Consider the following 15,033-nt stretch of genomic DNA (forward strand, 5'->3'; position numbering starts at 1 on the left):
ACAGTGTTTTTCAGTTATTAAATGCATACGGCATTATTTATTTGCTTTTAGAAATTCAGAAAATTTAAGGAATTTCTGAAATTGCAATAATTATGATTTAAAGGGCATCTGTCAGCAGATTTGTCCCTATGAAACTGGGTGACCTGTTGCATGTGCGCTTGGCAGCTGAAGGCATCTGTGTTGGTCCCATATTCATATGTGCCCACATTGCTAAGAAAAATTTAGTTTTAATATATGCAAACGTGCCTCTAGGAACAATGGAGGCATTGTTGTTACTTCTAGAGGCTCAGCTCTCACTGCAACTGTCGTATCCTCTTCACTGGGTGATGGGGCCAGGCGTGATCAAGTTTACACTGACTTGCCCTGTCAATCAAAGTGCAGGATGCAGCAGCTGCAGAGAGAGCTGAGCCCCTAGGAATAATGGCAACGCCCCCGTTGCTCCTAGAGGCTCATTTGCAATAATTAAAATTTTATTTTTCTCAGCAATACAGACACAAAAGAACATGGGACCAACTGTCGCGGACGTTCCCGCGACATGTGGCAGGAGATCAGTGAGACTGGCAACACGTGGTTTGATCTGACATGTTTTCCGTTTGGATCACATGATGTCTGTGTTGTTTCTGGTGCTTGCAACACTTTCTTTCCCCAGGTGTGGTTATTACGGTCATTTAACCTTCTCTATTTATTGTTGTTTCTCCCACTATGCTATGCGGTTTATAGCTTCTGTTGGAGTTGTGGATAGCTGGTGTGTGGATCTCGGCTGAGTTCCTGGTGCTGCCATAACTACTTGAAGTTTGGGTTATTTTGTGTGTTGTATTTTCCTGTCATTTGTATTAAGGCCTGAGGGAGACTCCTGTTCGTCCTTCCTTTTGGAGGAACAGGTTGTCTCAGTCCTGATATTAGTACCAGGGTCCTATAGGTTGAGTTAGGGCACTAGGTATTCCTGTGTATGAACTCATCTACCTCCGGGGTCTGTTCATACTGGTAGTTAGTCAGGACTTTGATTAGGGTTTTACTAGGAGGTGTCCATCTCCTTTTCCTAGTTGGCAGGCCTTATTCCCTCACCCCTTTCCCTCCTATGTTCAGTGTGGTGTTTCCCTCTCACACCCGAACGTGACACCAACACAGCTGCCAAGTGCACATGCAACAAGTCAGACGTTTTCATAGGTATGAATTGGTTTACTGTCTCCACAGCCCTGATTTTAGGGAATGGAACATGTTAATTGTGTTATAGGGTGAGTGGAACATTTTTACAAGACTATGAAATTGGTAATTTACATAAAACATCAAAGTGAGAGGATATATCCCCAAACTGATCACCTGATAATATGAAAGCTCCATTATTTTTAGTTCTATATTTGGCTGTGAAATTCTAAATTGGTGTTATCACTTTGTGTGTGTTTTTTATTTTATTTATAAACGCTAACATTTATATGTATTTTTATTCTCCGCAATAGGCCAGTCATTATTCGGAGATGGAAGTGCATTAAACATTTTGGGGAAGATTTATGATCCACATACACTTAAAAACTGGTGCAAAAAAGCCCTAAACCCCGGATTTATGACTTTTTAAATGCCATTTCTTAAACATTTTTGTTCAAATGCTGTTTCTATGGTGCTGTCACCACTTTCTGAAAAGGGAGGGTGATGTGAGCATGATGTTGGTGGAGTCATCAGATCTGTTATCATTTACTGGCATAAATATGGACTGAAATCTATGTCGGCTGCAGGATGCGCCTAATTTCTGATAAGGTGTGCATCTTGCCGCAGAGCAGGGAATATCAAGATTGATGTAGAGGAGACCAGTCTCCACCTTTGACTTTTTTCTTCACATTTTAATGATTGAACTAAATGCAGCACTGTAGCAGAGGTAGGCCACATACATGACTGTATCCGTTTTGTATCCACGTTTTGTGGTTCTGCATGCATATGTCCATTCTGCAAAAAGGTAGAACATGTCGCATACTTGTCCACAAAATTGAAGTCAAATACAACAGAATGCAAATGCAACACAGGCCGCATCTGTATTGTCAGATCCATGATTTGCTGACTGCAAAATGGATCTGGTCATGTGCATGGGGCCTTATTCATATTTATCAATACACAAAAAGGAATGTGGGCATCGCCTGTTCTATAATCAAAGAATTATATGAGGGGTGTAGACCAACAATGCCCAAAAATGTACTGTACAACGATGGACAAATCAAATGAGAAAAAGTGGACATTGAAAAGGAGAGCATTCAACCCTTTTTTATAATGCAATCAAGAAAAACTTTTATTGGTAACGAAGACTAAACAGTTTGAAAACAAAAACATCATGGTGTTCAAGAAGCCCCATAACAATAACGAAGGATGTAGTATGTGTAGCAGTATATTAGAGATACATATAGTAAACGTCAAAGATTAAAGTGCATAGCGCTCAATTTCCCAATAAGGCTTGGAGCCCATCCACAAAAATATGTGCAGATAACATACAAAATATAAACAATAATGTTAATAAATAAGTAAATTCACATAGAATACATACAGAATGATCACTGTATATTCAAGAGTGAAGCATATGAGGAGAAAAGGTCTCCATTTGAGGACAAGAATCCCCACAAGTATCACCAAGTGGCAGCTTCATTATTTGCTGTGTAAGCAAATTACAATTTACGTTGATGTACACATAGGACTGCAGGGGGTAGAAAATGTTTTCATAGGAACAAGAAGGAATACTGCACTCAATTCAGTGTTCCGTAACCCTTTAAAGCTCCCTCTAGTGTTAACTGCAGATAATTTTAATATTTTAAGGGACCACCATTATTACCAGAGAAAACCCCAATTAGAGGATCACACTTTACACTAATCATTGTGGCATCTTTATCTAGGCCTATCAAGAGAACAGTAGAGTTGTTTTGCCAATTCTACAACTACCATTATGACGTGGTCTGCTTTGTAGATAATATCTTCCCCTCACAGCAGCACTAAACTGACAGTGGAGAACCTAAATGTTTAAGATGTTTTATCATTTGTGCTGAATGCTTCAGAAGGACAATATTTTTTATTTTATTTTAAATGACATTGTACTGCCGAAATAAAACAGCCCCCCAAAAATATCTATGAATATTTTTTTTTTTAAAGTGGAAGTTTCTTTTTAACTATTTATGAAAAAGATATGGAGCTCTGTGTAATAAAAACTGAGATTTTACCTCAATAGAGAGCTGCACAGCATTATGGATCTATTTTAATGAAAAAGAAGGGAAAAAAAAAAGCAAAATGGTGTTTGAGGATGTGTCCACCCTTTAAGTGGTCATCATAATTGGAGTTATAAAGTTGTATATAAAGAGAGCAATACACTCTGAGCAGTTATCATGTCCCTTCTACTCTTCCTTCTGGAAAGGCATACCTGGTCAAAATTAAAAACAGGAGCATCTACCAGGGTAAAAAGGATTTTGAAATCTGTGGTCATTTTTGGGACAGTGAAATATGGTATAAGTGAAATACAAAATAAAAAAGGGAACGGTTGTTTGATTTAAAAAAAATATAAAATCCTTGCCAATTAACTTATGAATGTTTACTGTAATATCATAAGTTTCTTTTATCCTTTCAGTGTTTGTGCATAATCAGTGTAATGCATTCTCTGTGTGTGTACATAAGTGAATAAACAGCCTGCTTATATCCTTGTGATCTCATTACTGCTATTACACATTTTGAGAGTTCCTTGTGTCAGAATGACTGTTGACACATTACAGTTACACCTATGTAATTCACTGACTATCCTCTCAACATATTTCATGTTACAATTGTTATCCATTTCAATGAGCTGGATTTTTAAGACTTAAGTATAGCTTAAAATGAAACTAGCAGTAACTCCTAGCTGTATTCTCAGCTGTTTGAAGAGGCCACACCTCTCTGAAGAGTGCCACAGTAGCTTCATTGTATAGTGGCTATGCCTGGTATTGCATCTCAGTCCAACTCAATGTGACCAACGGACGTGACATCACAGGCCAAGGCAGAGGCCGCAGTGATTGCCCAAGTGCCGCAGGCCCCCCACCAGTTGGATATAGATGACCCATCCTGAGGAAAGGTTAACAATATTTAAGTCCAAGACAAGCTTTATACAAATTAAATTTGTATGCTCCTAATTTTTCTTGCGGTAACCTTGATATACTGGTTACTTAGGAGTGATCATCATGGGAAGATCTGTTTCCATATACATGACTACGTAACTAGATAGAATTTATTGTTTTGGATCAGATCTTCAGAGATGTAAACATGGATGGAAGAGGAAATGACTAGCAATCAAACAAAAATCTGAACACTAAAGTAAAATTCTCTTTTAAAGCTGAAAGACAATAGAGGGGTGTGGAGTATTGGTGGTCCACTGTTTTCTAAACTTCCTGGCGCAATAACACAACCTCAAGTAGTTGGAGACAATTTTTCTTATTTACAAATACGTGACAACGTGTTTTGGAGTAGACCAACACTCCTTTTTCAAGTCTGAGGCTGTAAATCCACGTGCATATAAGTGTATTTTTTTAAAGCTGAACTGAGATAAAAGACAGCTGATGGCAGAGCCAGCATTTGGTTTGCTTAACCCATAAGCATGCATGTTTACTGTGGGGAATAAATCCCTACCAGGCACCTTTTTATGCTGCTTTTAGCTCAACATGTGAAGCCTTGACAGCTCATGTTGGCAGACAGTTGGTCTGCTTTTATAAACACTACATTGCCAACAAATCACATAGAAATGAATGGTTCATCCAAAAAGAATGTGTATGGCCAGCGGCTCAAGCAATAACCATCTCAGCAATACAATGACTATATCTTTGACAAAAAGTATCAAATTATGATATTTTATATTGTTTCTCTTTTGGAGAGCATCAAGACTTTTGAGTGGGAAGGTTAATTTATGCTGTTTTGCTTCTACCACTTCTAACTTAGATCCAGCAAGGCCACACACCAAATGTATTTGCTCATGCCATGGTTGCGCACAACACACACCTGCTAAGCAGTATTCTGGAACAGTAAATGTGTGGGCTCTAAGGTTATAAATAAGCCCTGCATATCACAGAGGGAAAGATCTAAATAAGACGACTTTTGACTCTGCTACCTTATCTCTCTGTTATCCACCATCTTGCGTTAGTGCACACAATGATAGTTTACCATCTGACCCAAAGCTAAGGGACTGCTTTCCCTAATATGCTTGTTTCCTTATATAACACTACTGATGCTTGTTTTCAGTAAATCAGTTATGCACTTAGCCATTGTTTATTCCCATATTCCAGAATCCACTGTAAAACTGGGATTGTAAGAGCTCAAAAACTGTTACTAAAGTATACCTAAACCTATAAACATTCATTTTAAACTGTTACAAATGGCCTAAAAATAATATAATATATTTTACTTATAGATTTCACTGTTTTAGTAGCCAAGCAAACCATTGAAGTTCAGGCCTTTATGTAGAGCTTTTCACTGCAGCGCACACAGAATCCAGACATCGTAACCATATATGCAGTGTACTGTACTGGCAGGAGCACACGCAGTTGTTTCCGCCTCGGCCCACTCCACTGAAAGCTCTGAACAGCATATCTTGTATCAATGTGCTATGCCTTGCTTTAGCAGACAGGAGCACGAGGACAGGCAGGAGCAGCAAATTGTTATGCAGAGCTTCTGCCTGTCCTCACTCCACTAAAGCTTGACATAGCATATTGGTGCAGGGTATTCTGCACCAATGTGCTATGCAGAGGTTTCAGCAGAGTGTGGACAGGCAGAAGCAGTAATACAGTCCTGATTAAAAGTTTAAGACCACTTGAAAAATGGCAAAAAATCATATTTAGCATGGCTGGATCTTAAGGTTCCAAGTAGAGCTTCAACATGCAACAAGAAGAAATGGGAGTGAGACAATACAATTTTTGAGCATTCAATTTAATGAAAACAACGAATAAACTGAAACAGGCTGTTTTTCAGGTGATCAAAAGTTTATGACCACACCTCCAAAAAAAAACTAAACCACCCCCCCCTCCCCCCCCCCCCAAAAAAAACCAGAAATCCAACTTCCAAACATGAACTCAGTAATGAGTAGCTCTGCCGTTATTGTTTATCACTTCAAAAATTAGTTTCGGCATGCTTGATGCAAGCGTTACCATGAGGTGAGTGGGAACATTTCTCCAAGTGGTTAAGACGGCCGCACGAAGGCCATCTACTGTCTGGAACTGTTGTCCATTTCTGTAAACTTCCCATCCATCCCCAAAGGTTCTCAATTGGATTTAGATCAGGGGAACACGCAGGATGGGCCAAAAGAGTGATGTTATTCTCCTGGAAGAAGTCCCTTGTCCTGCGGGCATTGTGTACTGTAGCGCTGTCCTGTTAAAAAAAAAAATCAGTTGTTACCACACAGACGGCCCTCAGTCATGAGGAATGCTCTCTGCAACATCTGGACATAGCCAGCGGCCGTTTGACGCCCCTGCACTTCCTGAAGCTCCATTGTTTCACTGAAGGAAAAAGCACCCCAGACCATTATGGCGCCCCTCCACTGTGCCGTGTAGAAAACATCTCAGGTGGGATCTGCTTGTCATGCCAGTAACGTTGGAAACCATCAGGACCATCAAGGTTACATTTTTTCTCATAAGAGAATAAAACTTTCTTCCACCTGCCGTCTGATGGTTATGGGGCTGCAGTCAGCACCAGTGAGGGCCTTAATTTGGGTCGAGGATTGTCCAGTGTCTTGACGGACAGCCAATTGGATCCTCCGGCTCAGTGCTGATGAAATTTTTGTTGGGTCTTCCACTTGACTTTTTTGTTCCGAAACCCTCAGGATCATGTAAGAATTTAAGAAATTCCAAATGACTGTCTTACTTCGTCCCACCTCAGCAGCGATGGCGCGCTGTGAGAGACCCTGCTTATGCAGTTCAACAACCCAACCATGTTCAAAAAGGGAGAGTTTTTTTGCCTTTGCCATCACAACGTGGGACTACCTGACAGAAAATTTCAATGAATCCACATTTTTGCACAGATTTGGCCTTTTAAAGGCATGTGGTCCTAAACTTTTGATCAGCTGAAAAACAGCCTGTTTTAGTTTATCCGTTGTTTTCATTAAATTGAATGCTCAAAAAATGTTTTGTCTCACTCCCATTTCTTCTTGTTGCATGTTGAAGCTCTACTTGTAACCTTGTTAAGATCCAGTCATGCTAAATTTTATCAGGACTGTATGTGCTCCTGCCAATATGGTCCTCAATGTAACGGAAATGATAGAAGTCACCTGTACACTGCATATTTCAGGTGAAATTTATGGAAAACGTAAAAAGTTCATACTACAGTGATATTATATCATGAAAGTAGGGCATCTAAGTAGAAGCATGTAATGGTGATTTCCTCGTCTCAAACTATTTATTGAAACAAAAGCCAACAACGCTGGTTGGTATACCCCCACAAAAAATCTCAATGTCTCAATAACTTGACATGTGGCCTTGAGCATCTATTACAGCTACATCTCATGCTGTTCACAAGTCGACTTAGTGTCTGCTGAAGCATGGCATCCCATTCTTCTTGAAGGGTGCCCCTTAGGTCATTGAGGTTCTGGGGTACAGAGTTACAAGCCTTTACAGGGCGACTCAGCTGATCCCATAGGTTTTCAATTGGATTCAGGTCTGGAGAAAGTGCAGGCCACTCTATTTGAGGTACCCCAGTCTCCAGCAGCCGTTCCCTAATAATACGACCTCATTGAGCTGGCGCATTGTTTTCCATGAAGATGAAATTAGGCCTGTGTTGTTCATGCAGAGGCACAATGACTGGATTAATTATGTTATTTAAGTAGTATGGGCTTGTCACTGTACCATTCACAAAGTGTAGGGCAGTTCTGTATTGACTAGACACACCTTCCCACTCTGTAACACCACCACCAAAGATCTGGTGACAACAGTAACGCTCTCCTTGACGTCTCCAACATCTTTGGCGGCTCAGCGTGAATCGACTTTCATCAGAGGCCCACTGTTCCCTTGTCCAGCGTAGATGCTCCCTGGCCCATACAAGATGATGACACCTGTGCCTGGTGGTGTGGTCAGGTACCCTTGCAGGTCATCTAGCACGCAGACCATGCTGATGTAAATGGTCTTGCATGCTCTGATGTGACACTTGGGTGCCTCTCACCTTCCTTAAATGTGCCTGGAGTTGTGTGCCATTCATCATCCACAGGGCATTGTTCACAATGAAGTGGTCATCAGTGGGGGTCGTCCACTTCTATTCCCTTCTGTGGCTGTTCCAGTTTCTCTTTATACCTGTTGCAACCTGCTGATGACACTCTGTGACACTCTAACCTCAGTGGCCACTTCCGTCTGAGAACATCCTGCTTAAAAAACTTCCAGTTACTACTGATCAATTGTTAGGTGTCGTCTTGGTCTTATGATGTCAAAATGTGAACAGCATGATGAGGACCGTTTTAATACCAATTCTAATTGAACCAGGAAATTTAATATTAGGCAATTCATGAATCAAACACCTGTTGTGAATTTTGCCTTTAAGCTAGAGAACAGTAAGTACTGAAACATTGAACAGTTGGAGATGTGCATTCAAAAGTTTAGAGAAAGTCACGTTAAAGGGTTTGTCTCATCACAGACAATGGGGGAATATCGCTAGGATATGCCCCCATTGTCTTATAGGTGGGAGTTCCACCACTGGGACCCATGCCTATATTGGGAACAGAGCTCCGCAAAGTTGTGGCTGGAGGACTCTGGTCCAGTCACCAACAAGCACGCTCCCCATAGAAGTGAATGGGAGTGCACCGCACATGACTGACACAGCTGCCATTCACTTCTATGGGCCCCAATGGAAAGAACCAAGCCAGTCTGGCTATTTTCGGCGGCCCCATAGAAAATGAACGGAGGGCGTATGCGCAGTGCGCCCTACACCCCTTTCAGGGCTCCGTTCTCTAGCAATATGTCCCCATTGTCTGGGATGAGACAACCCCTTTAAAGGGGTTCTGCAGGTTTTTTAAACTGATGATCTATCCTCTGGATAGATCACCAGCATCTGATCGGCGGGAGTCCGACACCCAGGACCCCCGCCGATCAGCTGTTTGAGAAGGCAGCAGCGTTCCAGCAGCGCTGCTGCCTTCTCATTGTTTACCGCAGGCCCAGTGACGACTAGTATCACTGACTAGTATCACTCCCTTGAATGGAGCTTAGCCCAGGCCAGTTGATAAAAGTTGTGACGTCACTCGGCCAGCGGTAAACGGTGAGAAGGCCGCGCCGCTGCCTTCTCAAACAGCTGATCGGCAGAGGTCCCGGGTGTGAGACCCCCGCCGATCGGATGCTAATGATCTATCCAGAGGATAGATCATCAGTTTAAACAAAGTGCAGAACCCCTTTAAGTTCACCTGTAACATTTTATGCATTTTAGGTTCATCCTGAAACTTCACCCACAAGCTAAATATCCCAAACTTTTTGTAAGTTGTGTATGGCTATGATGTATAGATTCTGTATACGCAACAGTGAAAAAAGCTACAGAAAATATATTACAGACATTTTTGGGTAATTTCCAACAGTTTAAAAATGTTTATAGGTTTACACTTTAAATGTGTGATTCTCATGTCAGAATGTTGTTTTAACAATGTCAAAATCCATCCAAAGAAACAAAGCAGACCCACTGTAATTGAGGTGCAGAATCGGTTCATAGTACAATATGAATTTGCAATAAGCACAGCAAAATGTTAAAAAGCATTGTCAGTGGCAAAATTACTTGCCATAGGAAGCTGTGAACAGACTATATTAATCAAAAAGTAATAGTCACATCTCAGACATGGCATAGCCACTCGCCACTCGCCACTCTTCTGTTTCCATGACACCCATATGAAAGAACAGAGAGCTTCACAGGTGCATGGCCACCTTTACATTCCTTCTCTGCCTGAATGCACCAGAGAAGGAATAGCAATCTGCAATGCCAGACACAAACATGTGGCAGACCCTTTTTTCCTAATCATGGACAACCATTTCAAATGGCTTACCCCAGGAAATGTATCACCTATCCACAAGTTATGTGATAAATATCGTATTGTTTACGGTCAGACCACTGAAAGCAAGGGGTCCCTGAGTTTGCTCTCTAAATGTTGGCTCCCTCACTTTTATGGAGCTGGTGTAGGCAGCACTCCGTCAGTCCCACAGAAATGAATAGAGAGGTGGACCAACATGAGCACTACCATTCCATTCAAAGAAGGAACTCAAGAACTCCATATTGTTTGGATCACTGGGGTCCTAATGGTCAGACCTCCGATGATCTGATATTTGACAACTGTTAGGTAAATAAAAATTAAATGATGATGTTACCATTGCTGCACAAGATTTACCCTTACATCACATTATTTGTTTATACAATTTAAAAGTGGATTAACATGGCCCGATTGTAAGGCAGATTAACGGTAGCAAACATTCCTGTGAACGGTCATTCCCGACAATCTGCCCATCTAAATGTGCCGCCAATCACCAAATGAACGAGTGAAATGCTCATTCATAGGTTGATCCTGTCATTCATGCAGGCACACCAATTATTGTGTCTGGGCAGCGATCTGCAGCCCAGGAACAGTGCAGCTGTAAGAGGATGAGTGATCCCAATAGCGATCTCTTGTTCTTATACTGTGAGGGAGATCGCTGCATGTAAATCTTCCTTTCCGACAATCAGCTGCTATATCTTGCATCGTTAACCCGCCTTAAGTGGTATAATAAATTGAATGCAATTAGCTTTCATAAAACATTTGGATGACCCCTCATTTGCACTGTAATTTATAATTGACAGGTTTCCTAAATACACTATGGCCCTGATTTATCAACAAGGGACAATTTGAAATTTGTCTTTAAATTTGTCTATTTGTGTTGGTGATGGTCTGTGAACCAAACCTATGAAAGTGGCACACCACACTTGTTCAGCTTAGTACAGGCAAGTTATCGCATTTTGCCTTATTTTCACCTGCCACTGCGGCATGGGGGGTGTCTAATACACCCCTTACTTTACCTGTTGCAGACTATTGATATATTGCAAGTAAAACCAGACCTCTGCTTGATTACGGTACTGCCCTTGAACTGCCTGCTCTGTCCCTGTGACTCACTATGGATCGTACAAACTCTCCCTGCCCGGAACGCGGCATGTCCCTGGCTGAGGTTTTGCCTGGCTCCTTTACACTGGTGTCTATTGACCATCATGGGTCAACAGTTTACTGAACAGAGACTACTCAAAGAAGTAGTGGCCTGATGGTTTCCCTGCAATGGAGTCCACATCTTAGGGGTTAACTTGTAAAGACCAATGGAGCCACTGCGCCCCTAGGAGTAATCCCAAGTCAGATCTATTCAGTATATACAGCAGGTCCACATCTGCTTCTTGAGGATAGTTCATCAATATCTAAGTACTGGAAAACTTATTTAAATAATTGTTGGCCAAATCCGATGATTTTAGCAGGGACCATGTGCCCATCTAGTAAGTATGATGATGTTCTGCCTTCTACCAATGGCAGATGTTGGAGGAAACAATGATGGGGCTGTTGGATTTTCAAGATAAGCCACCATCAGATGTGTTTTCCAATGGCTTGCTCAGCCCATTCAGAATATATGCTTACTCAGCCTAGCTGTGTTTGTGCATGTATGGAGGGGGGTGGGGGGATAGCTATTAACTGAAAGAACATTCACCTAACAGCTATCTAAAGTGTATTTTCAGCATTAAATTTAAGGCATGACTCTGAAGATACAGCTGATCTACTACTCTCCCTAAAGTCATAAGGATTTTGGTAATACAATCTAACCAAACAGATGGCTGAAAGCCTTCTCCATAATCCAAAAAACACCTGGAACATTCCAGGAAACTAATGTACAGGTGATATTATAACCCACCTATACTTATTTATGACTTTCTTGCTCACTCATGCTGTGCATCAGCTATTTTCAAATGCAACAAATGTCTGTAGTGGTGAAGCTGAAGGGGAAAGGTTACAATTATACTCTTGTCATAGAGGCTGACTTTAGGGTACTTTGATCTTCACCTTGGGTTTGCATGAAACATTATCATCTCTAGAATAACTAAAAGCGAACCTGTTACATTGATAAAGCAGTCCAATCTGCAGGTATAAGGTTATAGCACAGGAGGCCCTCCGCAGATTGATATATAGTTTTGTCCAATATATTTTATTACTTTGAATTCCTGTCCTCTCTATGTTAGGAGTCCAGTGGGTGGTCCTAATCAATGATTGATAGTTATCTCTGTATAAATAGTTATACAGGAAGACCTGCCAATCACTGAGCACTAAGTGAAATAGACTTTTTGTGAAATGGAATTAAATAGGTCACCTTTGATGTAGACTTTCTCTTTCCTCGTTGTCTCCATTCAGACCAGACCACCATGATGATTTTTTAGCCAACTCTCATCTATGCAGAGATTGACAAACAGACATTAGTTTGCCAAATTTCCATCATCCTGACATCTTCTGAACACCCCATCCTGACACCCCCAATACTGTGCTTCCCAATACTATGCTGCAGAAACAGTGTCCCCCTGAAAACACTAGTACCACAAAGATAGTGCCCCCTTCAATAATTATTGGCAAGTGCCCTAAAAAAATAACCGCATCCAGCAAATGGGATAAAAAGTATAAATATAATGTCCCCCAAAAATAATTGTGCTAAGCTGACACTGTGCCAGTGTGCCCACCACAGTAATAGTGCTCACCAAAATCCCACCAATAGAAGTATTTCTCTGCCAGAGCACACTTAGTAGTAATAATGCCCCCATAGTGCCCATATTAGTAATTATGTTCCCCATAGTCCCCCAGTAGTAGTAAAGCTCACCATAATGCCCCCTAGTAGTAATAATTCTCCTTATAATGTGACGGTAGAATGTACAAAAATACCTGTTCTGTGTGCCAGTACAAAAAAAAACGTAGTGCCCGCAGTTGAGCTAATGTCACCATAGTGCCCCCATAATCTGTCAGTAAAAAACACCCCTATATAGTGCCCCCAGTAAATGCTCATATAGTGCTCCTCTCCCCCTTCCTCATAGTGCCCCATAATGTGCCAGTATAAAAAGCTCCTATATAGTGCCCCTGGTAGATGACCCCATAGTGCTCATCTTTTCCACTTCCCCATAGTACAACCCATAACGTGTCCCAGTATAAAATGTCCCTATATATAGTGCCTCCAGTAGATGCCCATAGGGTCCCCCATAATGTGGCAGTATAAAATACCCCTTCTTAGTGCCCCCAGCATATGCCCCTATAGTGCTCCTCTCCCCCTTCCCCATATTGCCTCATAATGTTCCAGTATAAAATACCACTTTTTAGTGCCCCCAGCAGATGCCCCTATAGTGCTCCTCTCCCCTTTCTCCATAATACCCCCCATAATGTGCCAGTATAAAATGCCCCTTAGTGCCCCCAACAGATGCCCCCATAGTGCCCCCCATAATCTATATATATAAAGGACGTATATATGTGTGTATGTTCCTCGATCACTCAAAAATGCAACCATCGATTTCAACGAAACTTGCCACCTGGAAATAAATCTTGTGGGGGTCACAGCTCTCTAGGACGTACCGTTCCTGAGATATTCCCCCAAAATTACCTGCATTAGCCAATACAAGCCTGCAAGTCTTCATCTTCATCTCCCAACTTCCATACACACTGTCACATGTCTCTTATCAGCCAATAGAAGCTCGCAGGCCCTTAGTCTCCACATACACACAGTTTTACTCCAGGTTTCCATAACAACCCAGCTATTTCTCTTCACTGCTGTAGATCAGCTTTAGGCTAGGGCTACATGACAACATTTGTCACACGACACATAGGGCACAGCCACATTGATGTCGTATCAATGTCGCGCGACAATTTTTATAATAGTCTATGGTGTTGCACTGCGACATGCTGTGACTCTTGGATGGATTTTTTGCAACTGTCATGTTGCAGTCGCAGCATGTCACATGTCACAGTGCAACACCATAGACTATCATTATATAAATTGTTGAGACAAAATGTTGCGCTACACATGTCGTTGTGTAGCCCTAGCATTAAAGGGGCAGGGTGCTGTGGAGGTCACTGTTAAAGGGATGGGCACTGTGGAGGTCACTGTTAACCTCCCTGGCGGTCTGATTCTTTAAAGAGGACCTTTCACCAATTATTACAATGTGAACTAAGTATACAGACATGTAGAGCGTCGCCCGGCGATCTCACTGCACTTACTATTATCCCTGGGCGCCGCTCCGTTCTCCTGCTATGCCCTCTGGTATCTCCGCTCACTAAGTAATAGTAGGCGGAGTCTGCCCTTTTTCTTCTCTAGCGCTGGCCAATCGCATTGCAGAGCTAACAGCCTGGGAGAAAATAACCTCCCAGGCTGTGAGCTCTGCACTGCGATTGGCCAGCGCTAGAGCAGAACAAGGGCAGATTCCGCCTACCATAACTTAGTGACTGAAATCTCTGCCTACTATTACTTAGTGAGCGGAGATACCGGAGGGCATAGCAGGAGAACGGAGCGGCGCCCAGGGATAATAGTAAGTGCAGTGTGATCCCCGGGTGCCGCTCTCCATGTCTGTATACTTAGTTCACGTTGTAATAATCGGTGAAAGGTCCTCTTTAAGTAATTTTGTATCCGTAGCAGTACATTCTGTTGGAGCTGCGGCCGGAAGTTTGGTGCCGCGCTCCAGAAATGCGAATGCAGACAGCGCGGGGTGCTGTAGAGGTCACTGTTATGGGGGATACTTTCAAACCTTAAATGAAATAGAGTAAATATACCCGTGCAAAGTCGGGTCCTTCTGCTAGTTTGCCAATAAAAAATGCCACTTAATGCCCCCAGCAGATGCCCCTATATTGCGCCTCTCCCCCATAGTGCCCCCCATAATGTGCCAGTAGAAAATGCACACTACAATCGAAGCGCTCATCTCCCCCTGCCGCCGACACTGCCCCCACTTAGATCCAGGCCTGCTCCGTCTGAGTTGATCGCCTCACCTAATTGGCTGTGCAGCCCTGGAGCAAATAACTGGGGGGAAAAAAATATGACTGCTTCTAATGGGGGTCCAGACCCATTGGATCCC

The 15,033-nt window shown here is 42.2% G+C and overlaps 1 protein-coding gene across 2 annotated transcripts in view; it reads left to right on the top strand.

Annotated features, from left to right (window-relative positions):
* The window catches only part of SCAF8 (SR-related CTD associated factor 8), a 208,983-nt gene that overhangs the window by 135,151 nt on the left and 58,799 nt on the right, over positions 1-15,033 (top strand). Inside the window, exon 21 of one of the 2 annotated variants that reach the window (XM_044289934.1) lies at positions 1,458-3,660. The exons of the other annotated variant lie outside the window; for it this stretch is intronic. The gene's annotated coding sequence lies outside the window, so the exon portion shown is untranslated. Of the gene's footprint in view, positions 1-1,457; positions 3,661-15,033 lie in introns of those variants that run through there. 2 annotated transcript variants of the gene reach the window in all.

The sequence above is a fragment of the Bufo gargarizans genome, chromosome 4 (genome assembly GCF_014858855.1).
Source record: "Bufo gargarizans isolate SCDJY-AF-19 chromosome 4, ASM1485885v1, whole genome shotgun sequence".
In the NCBI taxonomy this organism is placed as follows: domain Eukaryota; kingdom Metazoa; phylum Chordata; class Amphibia; order Anura; family Bufonidae; genus Bufo; species Bufo gargarizans.